General features: G+C 39.5%; 2 pseudogenes; both read left to right on the top strand.

Annotated features, from left to right (window-relative positions):
- The window catches only part of LOC102253580, an 18967-nt pseudogene extending 7997 nt beyond the window's left edge, over positions 1-10970 (top strand).
- A 339-nt stretch (positions 10971-11309) lies between these two features.
- LOC102242442 overlaps positions 11310-12670 on the top strand; it is a 3636-nt pseudogene continuing 2275 nt past the window's right edge.

Genomic DNA, 12670 nt, shown 5'->3' with positions numbered 1-12670 from the left:
TCTCTCTCTCTCTCTCTCTCTCTCTCTCTCTCTCTCTTTCTTTCTTCTTTTAATTCTCACCCAAGGATATTTTTTTTCATTGATTTTTAGAGAGAGTGGAATGGAGAGGGAGAGACAGAGAGAAACACCGATGTGAGAGAGATACATCAATTGGTTGCCTCCCCCATGTGCCTGACCAGGGCCAGGAGCCTTCAACTGAGGTATGTGCCCTTGACCAAAATCAAACCCAGGACCCTTCAGTCCGCAAGCCGACACTCTATCCACTGAGCCAAACTGACTAGGGCCCAAATGAGTTTCTTAAGATGGATTCACCTCCTCCTAAGTATATTATTGGAATTATTTTTTATTTCTTTGTTGAAGAAGGTCCTCTTGCATGGGTAGAACTCACATGGTGCAGAGTACTGGTGAGTAGCTATGCCAAATGGGAAGGTCTGGAGCAATGCAGCCTCCCCAAGACAAAACTCAGGAGCAGTTTCAGATTCCAGCGAAAGTGAGGGATTTGGGAAGGGGATTAGAGAAACAGAGCCAGGCCAGGGACATGATTAGGTGCTGAGCCTTCTCAAAACCCTCCATTCATTGTCTGACTTGGCCATCAATATTCCTATGTGAGACATTAACTAGGGAATACAAGAAACAAAATGAAAGGAAATTGTATCAACCATGGCTTCAGTTTCTATTCAGGAAGATCTCTTAGTCACCCTTAATTGATAAATGACATTTTTTCTAAGAACAATGCATTTTAATTCCCAGCAGTTTGCCTTGGCAGTATCATAAATTTATTTTCTGTTATGTTACCACAGGTTTATTCAAATTTCCCTACACCGAGTCATAACCTGATAAGTAAGATTTACAGTGTTTTACCTTAACTCAAATGTTGAATTATAATATCTTCACCAATGACATTTAGATAGAGGTGATTCAGAAGGGAGGGTGTAGACTCTCTGACTTTCCTTATTTATTTTATGACCATTAAAATACAAAACAAATTTAGGTGTTCACCCAGATATAACCTTTCTGGGGAAACTGGGATCTTGCTGCAGACCTTTAGTTAAAATCCTCATTTCCAGTCAGGTCCCCCCAATCCTATTTTTCCAGGTGGTGGCTGCTATTGCTTTAGGCTGACACTACAATTCCAAGGCATCTGATTTTCCCAATTCCACACGAAGGAAACCTGAAATGTGACACTATTTATTCTGGTTAAAATAATTGACAGGTGGAAAGTGGACAGATACTGGATTTATTTTGATGATGGAATCAATAGAATTTGCTATTTGATTGGATCTGAGGTATGAGATTAAAAAGCAAATTTGGCAGTGACACCAAGATTTTGGCCTGAGTAACTTTTCTCCGTATTTTAACAATTTGAATGGACAAATACTAGGTAAATAGGATGCTCTGATTGCCTGACAGCCAAGTTTCTCATGATATGGTTAAAGGTGTAAAAATATTTTCTACTAAAATATACTTTTATAAACCCCAACAAGCAAAAACAAACAACCTAATTAAAAAATGAACCAAAGATCTCAACATATAATGCAACAAAGAAGATGGACAGATGGCAAGTATGCATAGGAAACGATGCTCCACATCATATGTCACTAGGAAAATGCAAATTAAAACAATGATGAGATACCAATATGCACCTATTAGAATGCAATATGCACCTATTAGAATGGCCAAAATCCAGAACACTGACAATACCAAATGTTGGTGAGGATGAGGTATAACAGGAAGTTCCATTTGTTGCTGGTGGGAATGCAAAATGGTACAGCCACTTTGGAAGACAAGTTTGGTGGTTTCTTACAAATCTGAGCACTCTTACTGTGTAATCCAGCAGTCACGTGATTTGATATTTACCCAAAGGAGTTTAAAACTTATGTTCACATGAAAACCTATTCCCTGATGTTTATAGCAACTTTATAACTACCAAAACTTGGGAGCAACCACGATGTTCTTCAGTAGATGAATGGATAAACTGTGGTACATCCAGGCAATGGAATATTATTCAACACTGAAAGAGAGTGAGATGTCAAGCATGATAAAACATGAGGGAACTTTAAATAAATATTATGAAGTGAAAGAAGTCAATCTGAAAAGGTTACATACTGTGTCATTCCAACTATCTAACATTGTAGGAAAGGCAAAGCTATGGGCACAGTGAAAAGATCAGTGGTTACAGGGAGTTGGGGTGGGGCGAAAGGAATCAATAAACAGAGCACAGCGATTTTTATTTAATCTTTTGATATCATAAAATGATGGATGCATGTCATTATACATTTGTCCAAACCCATAAAGTGCACAACACCAAAAGTGAACCCTAATGTAGACTGTTTTCTGGGTGATTATGATATGTCAATATAGGGTCATTAGTTTAACATATTATCATTCTGGTGGGGGATGTTGACAATTAGGGAGGCTATGCATGTGTAGGGGTAAGATGCTTTCCTCACAATTTTGCTGTAAATCTAAAAATTATCTTTAAAAGTCTTAAATAAACACACAACCCCTAAAACCTGCAAATCTGAGTAGATTATTCTTGAGACTCAGTTTTTTTGGGGGGGTGGGAGGTTTAAATATCATTGTTCATAAGCTTCCATATAGTATAGGAATCTTTGCTCCCTGAGTCTTCATATCCAAATTCTGCTCCACACTTCTAGTGATGGAGAATTCAGCATTGAATAGTTTGAAATGTTAAGAAATGCTGTCTTGTGTTCCAGGAAAAATTTACTTGTTCATCATTCTGCCTCTGCAGCTGTGTAGACTAAGTCTATGTTTTCTGTCACATAACAACATTTGAATATTTGAACATAATTATACAGCTTCTAAAGTTTCTCTTCTCCAATGCCTTTAGGGGACTCTTTCTTTTGTATCTGTGATAGGCCAGGAGAGTATGTCTAGGTTTTATTGAATAGACTATGTATTTTGACCTTTTAGTTTTTTCTCTCTGGAGAATTTTCCAGTTTTACTTTCAGATTTCTATATTGACTGATTGGACAGTAGTCAAAGTAAACATTGGCTCTAGAAATCATATTCAATAAGGCTTTACTCATTTCCCTTATTTTGAAGGTATTTATGAGTTCAGGGTGAATAAAACTTGTTTTTGAACCTGAACGAAAGGATATTGTATTATGTTGCACATTTATTTTCCTCTTGTGTCTTTCTTTTCCCATTTCTTTTTTTTAAAAAAAATATTTTAGTAATTTTTTTACAAAGAGGAAGGAAGAGGGATAGAGAATTAGAAATATTGATGAGAGAGAAACATCGATCAGCTGCCTCCTGCACACCCCCTACTCAGGATGTGCCCGCAACCAAGGTACATGCCCTTGACCGGAATTGAATCCGGGACCCTTCAGTCCACAGGCCGAAGCTCTATTCACTGAGCCAAACCGGCTAGGGCATCTTTTCCCATTTCTTATTCATAATTATCTTCCTTTTCTTCTTTTCTAAATATATAACAGAGATATGTAAAGCCTTAATGCCCTATTCAACAAATACACTTATCTTCAGGATTAAGAACAACTGTTATTGAACTTTGAGGATTTGGTTGGGTTGAAGGAAAGTTAATATGAATTTATAGTTTGACAAAAGGTAATGAAATCTGAAGTTTCATAAACAGACGCAAAGTGACTTGAAATAAAGAAGTAACTGTATCTTCCTAGCTGCTGGTTAGACACATCTGAAGTGTGTGCAGTTTGCTATGATGCTTCTTGTGCCGGGCAGACAGAGTGTGGATAGGAGACAGCTCAACTATGTTTTGGCCCCTCTCATCACCATCACTGGTGTAAACCATAGTAAAAAGTGAATTGGAGGAAGTCTGGCAACCTCCCCACTTTCTCCACACATGCTTCTCAAGGAAACCATCCCAAGGATATGGAGAATCAGGACAGTTGCTGTGGTCACTCTGAGCTACTTGTCCCAGGCCTGTTACCTGAGTGTGCTGTCCCACTCCTTGTTTACTACAGGAGTTTGGGCTTTGTCTTGGTCGAGCCCAGTGATGGCGAACCTATGACACGGGTGTCAGAGGTGACACGCGAACTCATTTTTTTGGTTGATTTTTCTTTGTTAAGTGGCATTTAAGTATATAAAATAAATATCAAAAATATAAATCTTTGTTTTACTATGGTTGCAAATATCAAAAAATTTCTATATGTGACATGGCACCAGAGTTAAGTTAGGGTTTTTCAAAATGCTGACACGCCGAGTTCAAAAGGTTCTCCATCACTGGTCTAGCCATTGGAACCTACTGTCAGTATATCATCTTTATGTAGGGAAGAGTGTATGTGCCTTCTAGAGACAAAAATTTTTCATATTTAAAAAACATGAATTTTCAGATGTCTTGAACAGGAATCATCTTGAGGCAACACCATTGCCCTTCACACTTGAGCATGGTGACTATGATGCATTACCTTGGCAGGTCAGTTGAGGGAGACCGAGGGAAGAGAGGACAAGCCCTGGGGTGCAGTCCAATTCAGACAGTTCTCTCTACCATGATATACCTAGACATTTTCTCTTGGGAATACTTACCTGGCCTCCTATCTTATCAAAATAGACTCATTCAAAATCCCTCTCTGTTGAAATATTCTTTTCTGTTGGGTCCCTACATTAGCATTATTGAGTTATGGTTAAAAGGACCTTAAAGAGGGAATAGGCGGGAGGAATATCAGCTAAGTAACAGGCTGATTGGGGAGGTTTTTATGCCATTAGAATCATATCATGTTACCAACTGCTTACATTTTTTTAAAACATTCTTTTTGACTAGAAACTTATTTCTCACTGCAAATTCCTCTTTACACTATACACTATTTTCCTTTAGATGGGAAAATGTCTTTTATAAAGGGGAAAGTAATAAAAGTGATCAAAAGTGGCCCTATGTTATCTCTGGCCTATATTTATTATCTTTAAGTACATAGCTTTGTAGACAATTTATCTGGGAAAAGTAGAAGAAAAGTTAGGTGTCCTCAACCTGAGAATAAAAGTCTGAAATTTTATTATTGCATGAAAATATCTTTTGTTCTACTTCCTATGCACTAGGTAATAAAATAAGACCTACCTCCCACTGAAAACATGGGTCCCCCAGCATTGATTTCTAAAGATCCAGTCTGTTTCCTTCTCTGCTCTGAGCCCTGGAAGCCTGACCCCTACGGATGGCATCACTAGACTTCTTTACTCTCTGGCTTCTGCTCAGGTTTGAATGATGGGAGATATAGGTAAGATACATCTTGTACTGTGGATAGAGATATAGGTAAGATGCATCTTGTACTGTGGATGGAAATATAGGTAAGATGCATCTTGTACTGTGGAGCCTTTCCTGGCTCCAACTCTTACTAGCTGTAGTAATATCATCCTCTGCTTGCCCTCAGGCCTACAAGATATAACAGATTCCCACTGGTGAAAATTCCTGGGTGTCGATGTGTCTGGTAATAAGCTCTCTTCATTTAAACTCTTGGAGCAGGTCATTTGTTTCCTGTTGGCACTTTATAGCATGGGCTCAAGAAAAGTTTAGGTAAATCTTGAATCTTTCAATTTATTCTGCACCTATTTATTAGGCACCTTCTATTTGAAATGTCTTAGGCAGTGGGGTGATGGATACCAGTTAGTTCTCTTAGACAATGGGGGGATGGACACCAGTTAGGAGTGGCATTTGTCAAGGAGGGCAGCAGACTAACTATACTGTAGTCCTTCATATTCTGTTGGAGATAAACTTTTGACCTTGAAGGACCACTGGTCTGAAGTCCCACGTCATTGACTGTGCCCTGACCGTGAGACCTGTAACTGCTGCTGAATGAGCTCTTCCATCTGTAAATGTTTTCCTAGGCAAATAGCTGTCCTGCCACTTTAAGTGTGAAGGATATGACCATGTATTTGTATATACTTATGAATGTGTATAGTGGGATGAGAGTATGAAGAACAAAGAATAAACCAATACCTCGAATTCTTTTTAAAAAAACCCATTTCCTTTCTATTGATGAGGTGTATCTGTAGACAGAGTAGAAGGGACCTATGTTTATTTGGAAAACTTAGAATTTGATGAATAGAAAGTACCTAACCTCTGAATTAGGTAGATCTGAAATGGAACAGAGGCACCTAGAGGGGCAGGGAAAGGGAGTGCAGCAGTTTTCTCCAAGGACAAGGAATAAGAGCAATTAAAATGCTGACTAACTGAACCCCAGCTCTGCCACTTACTAATTACATAGCCCCTGGCAAATCATTTAACCTTATCACCCAAAGCATTCTTCCCTGTGTGTGGGGGCAAATCTACATAAGTATATTGTAGAGTTGTTGAGATATGTAGAGCATTTTCCATGCACTAATTGCTTAAATAATTATAGCTGCTGTTATTGTACTAACATAACAACAGCAATAGATAATTTCATCATTGTGTGAAAATCACAGAGTGCATTTACACAAACCTAGATGGTGTAGCCTACTACACACCTAGGGTATAGGTTACACCTGTTGCTCCGAGGCTATTAACCTGTACAGCATGTTAATGTACTGAACACTGTAGACACTTCTACATAATGAAATACATTTGTAATTACCTAAAGGTAGAAAAGGTAGAGTAAAATTATGTTATAAAAAATAAAAAATGGTTCACCTGTGCAGGGCACTTACCATAAATGGAGCTTACAGGACTGGGAGTGGCTCTGGGTGAGTTAGTGAGTGAGTAGTGAGTGACATTACAGGCCCAAGACATTACTACATACTGCTGTAGACTTAATAAATACTATACACTTAGTCTACACTAAATGTATAAAATAACGAGATTAAATCAAGCATAAGATAGAAAGATACAATCAAAGAGACATAGTAAGCATGAGATATATGAGGCTGCTGCCGGTGTAACATGGCATATTGTTTACAGCAAACTTTTATTTAAATTTAAATTCTTTATTTTTTTAAAGTATTACATATGTCTCCTTTCCCCCCCATTGACCTGCCCCCGGCCGCTCCCAACCCCTCAGCACATGCTCTCACTCCTCCTACTATCTGTATCCATTGATTATGCCCATATGCAGGCATACAAGTCCCCCCGCCCCACTCTCCGCCTTCCCTCTTAGGTTGGACGGTCTGTTCGATGCTTCATTGTCTCCAGTTCTATTTTTGTTCATCAATTTATGTTGTTTATTATATTCCACAAACGAGTGAGATCATGTGATATTTATCTTTCTCTGACTGGCTTATTTCACTTAGCATAATACTCTCCAGGTCTATCCATGCTGTTGCAAATGGTAAGAGTTCCCTTTTTTTACAGCAGCGTAGTATTCCATTGTATAGATGTACCACCATTTTTAATCCACTCATCCGCTGATGGGCACTTAGGCTGTTTCCAAATCTTAGCTATTGTAAATTGTGCTGCTATGAACATAGGGGAGCATATATCCTTTCTGATTGATGATTCTGCTTTCTTGGGATATATTCCTAGAAGTGGGATTACAGGGTCGAATGAGAGTGCCATTTTTAATTTTTTGAGGAAATGCCATACTGTTTCTACAGTGGCTTCAGCAGTCTGCATTCCCACCAGCAGTGCACGAGGGTTCCTTTTTCTCCGGATCCTCACCAGCACTTGTTGTTTGTTGATGATAGTCATTCTGACAGGTGTGAGATGGTGCCTCATTGTTGTTTTGATTTGCATCTCTCAGATGATTAGTGACTTTGAGCATGTTTTCATATGTCTCTTGGCCTTCTGTAGGTCCTCTTTCGAAAAATGTCTATTTAGGTCCTTTGCCCACTTTTTGATTGGATTGTTTATCTTCCTTTTGTTAAGTTGTATGAGTTCCCTGTAAATTTGGAAGCAAACTTTTTTTTATAAGTAGAAAGAGTACACTTTAAAATAATGATAAGAAATATAGTGTAGTAAATACATAAACCAATAACATAGTCGTTTAGTATCAGTATCAATTTCTATGTTACTGTACATAGTTATATGTGCTATACTTTTATATAACTAGTAGGAAGTAGGTTTGTTTGCACCAGCATCACCACAAACAAATGAGTAATTTTTGTGTAAGAAGTTATAATGGCTATGATGTGACTAGGATAGAGATTTTTCAGCACCATTATAATTTTATGGGACCACCATCATATATGCGGTCCATGTTGATGGAAACGTCATTATGCAATGCATGCCTGTACAGCATATTCTCTTGCCTATCAACACACTCTCCCACCTCTTCTTTTCCATTAATACGCTTCTATACTTTTTTTTCCTATTAGCTAATGTACTATTAGCTCCTCTATCTATTCTTAAGTGTTATGAGTTTGGGACTATGGCTTTTAAAGTAGTTCTTCTGGAAGCTCTCATCAAATTTACAAACTAATAATGTCTCTTAGCTTTTGCATTCTGCAAAGCATTTGTGTTTGCTAGGCTATATTAATATTTATCTTTTGGAAAATCAGCATGCCTTGGTAAGGAGGCAAGAAGTCAAGTGCTAGATACAAGCCTTTGAAATGAGGAAAAAGAATAAAGGTCAGGTCCTGAGGATGTTGATCTGGAGTTAAATCTTGTTCATAAATGGCCTCTGTAAACACATCTTTGGCCAGTGGTCACTGACCTCTTCAGGATTTGGTCTTGTGAGACGATTCCCTGGTCATTAGTTCAGCAGACTGTGTATTCCTACTTACAGAAATCATACAACAACCGTATTTATTTACCACATATCCCAAGTCTTTAAATAAGTACTAAGTAGCTGTACTCAATTTACTAAGGTCACTGTGACATTACCCAGGTTTAATAAGAAGAAAAAGATTTATACCAATTTAACAACAATTTAGGAGCTTTTAATTTACAGGACATTGATTTGAGACTGTATTTACTGAGGTCTGGTATTCTGTAACTAAGGCCAGGACTGTGCCTTAAACTGTGCAGAATGAATTGAAGAACACACTATCTCCCCTTGACTAAGAATATCTCATCGCCCGCCAAGTCTGCACGAATCTGCCTTGTGGCCTCCAATGATTAGAGTCATTCTTTTTAGTGAAAACAAACCAGAATATTTTATCAAGCAATTGCTATATGCTGAGTCCTTCACTGGGTGTGAATAAGTAATAAAAATATACAAAAGATTCAAGTCATGTCATCAAGTAAGTTGTCAGTATGATTTAAGGCATTTTCTTGGAACAGTTTCCATTCTTTTGGCTGCAGTGGTTAAACCCAACTAAAATTAGCTTCCGCCAAAATAAAAATAGAACAATTTGTTGGCTAATTTACATGAACCATGGGAATGACAGAAGTTATCTTGGGGCTCAAAAGTTTCTCTCATCTGTCTATGTTTTCTGAGTTGAAATCACGCTTGGATGGCCTTTCCTTTGTATCTGGAATTGTGGCCCTCAGCCACACAACAATTTATTACCAAAAAGGATAGTATTCTTTCTTTAGTTCTGATCTGTAATAGTCATAGGACTCTGATGGACCTAGCTTAGCTCAAGTGGTTGGTGGAGGTATAGGATAAAAGCCTGTGTCTGGAACTACTGAGATGGGGAGCAAGAGAAGTTTACTCAAACATCTGGGGACTTATAATACAATATATACCGACCAGCCTCTTCTAAGTCCTCATAAATTATTGCTCTTTGTCAGGTTTTGGAAAGTGATCAAGGCAGACACTAAAATTAATGGAGAAAATTTGCAGAATTATATCCATTAGCTCTTAGCTAATTTACTCATTTGCAACACCATCAAAGGCCATGGTGTCTGAAGAGAAAGTTGTTTTCTGTACTAATATCCTTTAATAATTGATTTCTTTACTGATGAGGTAGAGATTTTAAGGTTTGTTTTAATCTTAGGTGCAAAATGCCGTACCTGATAACAGTGATGCACACGGTATTCCAGCATGCCTGCTGGAATTAGCCAGGAGGCAGCTTTTGTTAATTAAAAAAAAAACACATTACGAACCTGAAACAGAATTCATTTCTAATAAGGAATGTTTAAGAAAACTGGTTTAAAATGATCTGAGTATTCTTCTTATAAAAAAATTGCAAGCTGTCGAAACCGGTTTGGCTCAGTGGATAGAGCGTCGGCCTGTGGACTGAAAGGTCCCAGGTTCGATTCCGGTCAAGGGCATGTACCTGGGTTGCGGGCACATCCCCAGTAGGATATGTGCAGGAGGCAGCTGATCGATGTTTCTCTCTCATCCATGTTTCTAACTCTCTATCTCTCTCCCTTCCTCTCTGTAAAAAGTCAATAAAATATATTTTTTTAAAAAAATTGCAAGCTTTGACAACCATCTTTCAGAACCACCTGAAATCTAACTGAATGGAAGTCCTACCATGAGGGTTTTACAGAAGCCACAGCAAACCTGGTGATGGACAGAATTTATTTACAAAAGACATGGCAGTTATTGAGGGAGAAGTTGCAACCATCAGCTACTGAATCCCAGCAGGCAGACCATTTATTTCAGAAACTTCAGGCCTTTGAAGGACAGTAGGTTTCAGTTGCTGAATTTTTCTAGCAGTGAACTCAAAGTGTCATTGACAAATGTCTCAATACTTTTGCCAACTCTACACTAACCTATCCTGTCCCCACAGAAAGTTATACCACAACCACAGTACTGGTCCCACCATGTAATCTTAATGGTTGATATCCAGATTAGATGCGTGGAAGGTGAGGAGACTAAAGTCAATTGAACTGCCATGGCCAGCAAACCAGCCAGACTATCAGATGGTTGAAAGGGAACAAGGAGCTCAAAAGTAAATTGGAGGCGGAAGAGTGGTCAGACCTGTTCCCTGTGACTATTCAGCTGATACTGAAGGTGCACAAGGATGGGGTCCCCGTGATCTGTCAGGTGGAGCACCCTGTCATCACCAGGAACTTGCAGACCCATCTGAAGTATAGCATACGTCCCCAGTGCATATTCAGATGACTCACCATCTACAAGGCTTAACACAGGAAGGGGGATGCACTTGAGTTAACATGTAAAGCCATCTGGAAGCCCCAGTAAATTCTGAAGGCCAAGGTTGGCAGAAGGTCATGAGCAGAAATGTCACAACACAGAGATGTGCATTCTCAACTCATTGTCCTGTCTCCTGTCCTCTAATGTAAAGAATGGAATATTTTCCAGGAAATAAAAGAATATTCAGTGGAATAAACATTTTTAAAAAGCAAGGTTTCCTCCTTTTAGGTGCCAGGAGGCTGGTCCAAGACCTCTCCCCACGCCTACTCTCTTGTGCAGCCTGGCCCCCACAGCAGCTTCTTAGGAGCAGGTGAGAAAGGGGGTTAAGACACTCAAGAGAGGCCCAGCTCCACCCCAGGTCTGCCCAGGGGCAGAGCAGAGCAGTGGGCAGCCAGGGAGCAGCAAGGAGTGGCAGTAGATATGATGGAAGAATTGCAAAGCTTGGACCCATGATGGCAGGAATTATTAGAGGCCAGGTTTACTGGAGATGGTGTTAGTAAGGGGGCACTCAGTAGTGAGTCTTCAAACCAGAGCCTGTGCAGTGTGGGGTCCGTGAGTGATAAAGTAGAGGCTTCTAAGAAATAACAGGATGACCAGTGAACCAGAAAAGAAAATCAGAATTGTATGAAATTAGCCAAGGGAGAGACAGTGCTAGGGAACATAAAATTAGTGGTTGCTTTAAGTTTGCTGGGAGAAGTGGGCCAGGAGCCAGCCCTGGCAGAAGTGTTCCCCCAGTTGCACGATCCTCACAGCACCATTCTTTATCCCATCCCTTACCAGGTGAGTAGAAGAGCCCCTCTATGGTTTAGATGGCAGTGCTGCAAAGGAGGTACCGGAGGAGCAGTCTGCTCTGCCAATCCTAATGTCAGTGGTGCTAGCAAAACCTTGGCTCCACACAGAGCAGCTGACACGGAGGGTGGTTGGCCTCTGCTTCACTTTGGTTTTAGCTCAGCAAAACAGTCCCTCTTCTACAGGATCTGGTAACAGAGCATTCCTGCAGCTCCAGAAACAGATCTCCACCCAGCAGAGACAGACCCAGTCTGACCTCACAAGAAAAAAAATATCTGTACTAGGAAACAGTAAGAATTCTGACTTAGAGAAGAAGGAGGGAAGAACAGATGATTTGTTAAGAGCCAACTGTAACCTGAGACCACAGATTGATGAATAGCAAAAAATGCTAGAGAAATACAAAGAATGATTAAATGGATGTGTGACAATGAGCAAGTAACTCCTTCTGAAAAATCAAAACAAGAGAAGATGACATGTAGAGATCAGAGCATGCAAGACTGCTTGGCATTGGGGCAAGCTACCACTGTCTGACATGGGGCTTCTTTCACTGAACAATGGACAGTGGGTTATGCTTTTCAGAACCTTATCAAACAACAGGTAGGATAAATTTACAGAGGAAGAGATAGAAAGACAATGAAAAATGTTAGCAAAGCAGAACCCTCCTGCCTTGGGACAGGTCCCTCCAGTAACCAAAGAGCAGAAAGCAAGTCCAAGGGAGCTGAAAATGAAATGTTAGCATTAGCAGAAGACCATGAATAAGAAGAAATCTTCAAATTCAGATTAGGTGATCATCTTATAAAGGGGAAAGCAGAGATCCATGCAGGGCTAGAAAGGGTTAGAAATCTATATATCATGGATCTAAAAAAACATCCAAAACCATCTACACTAATAAAAGAGAAACATGGTAATTAGCGTACGACCGCTACCCTTCCCATTGGCTAATCAGCATATCCTTATGCAAATTAACTGTCAGCCAAGATGGCAGCCGGCAG

This window comes from Myotis brandtii, unplaced genomic scaffold (assembly GCF_000412655.1).
Source record: "Myotis brandtii unplaced genomic scaffold, ASM41265v1 scaffold230, whole genome shotgun sequence".
Classification (NCBI taxonomy): Eukaryota; Metazoa; Chordata; class Mammalia; order Chiroptera; family Vespertilionidae; genus Myotis; species Myotis brandtii.
Note: the sequence above shows the minus strand (reverse complement) of the source record. Positions and strands in the feature narration are given on the sequence as shown.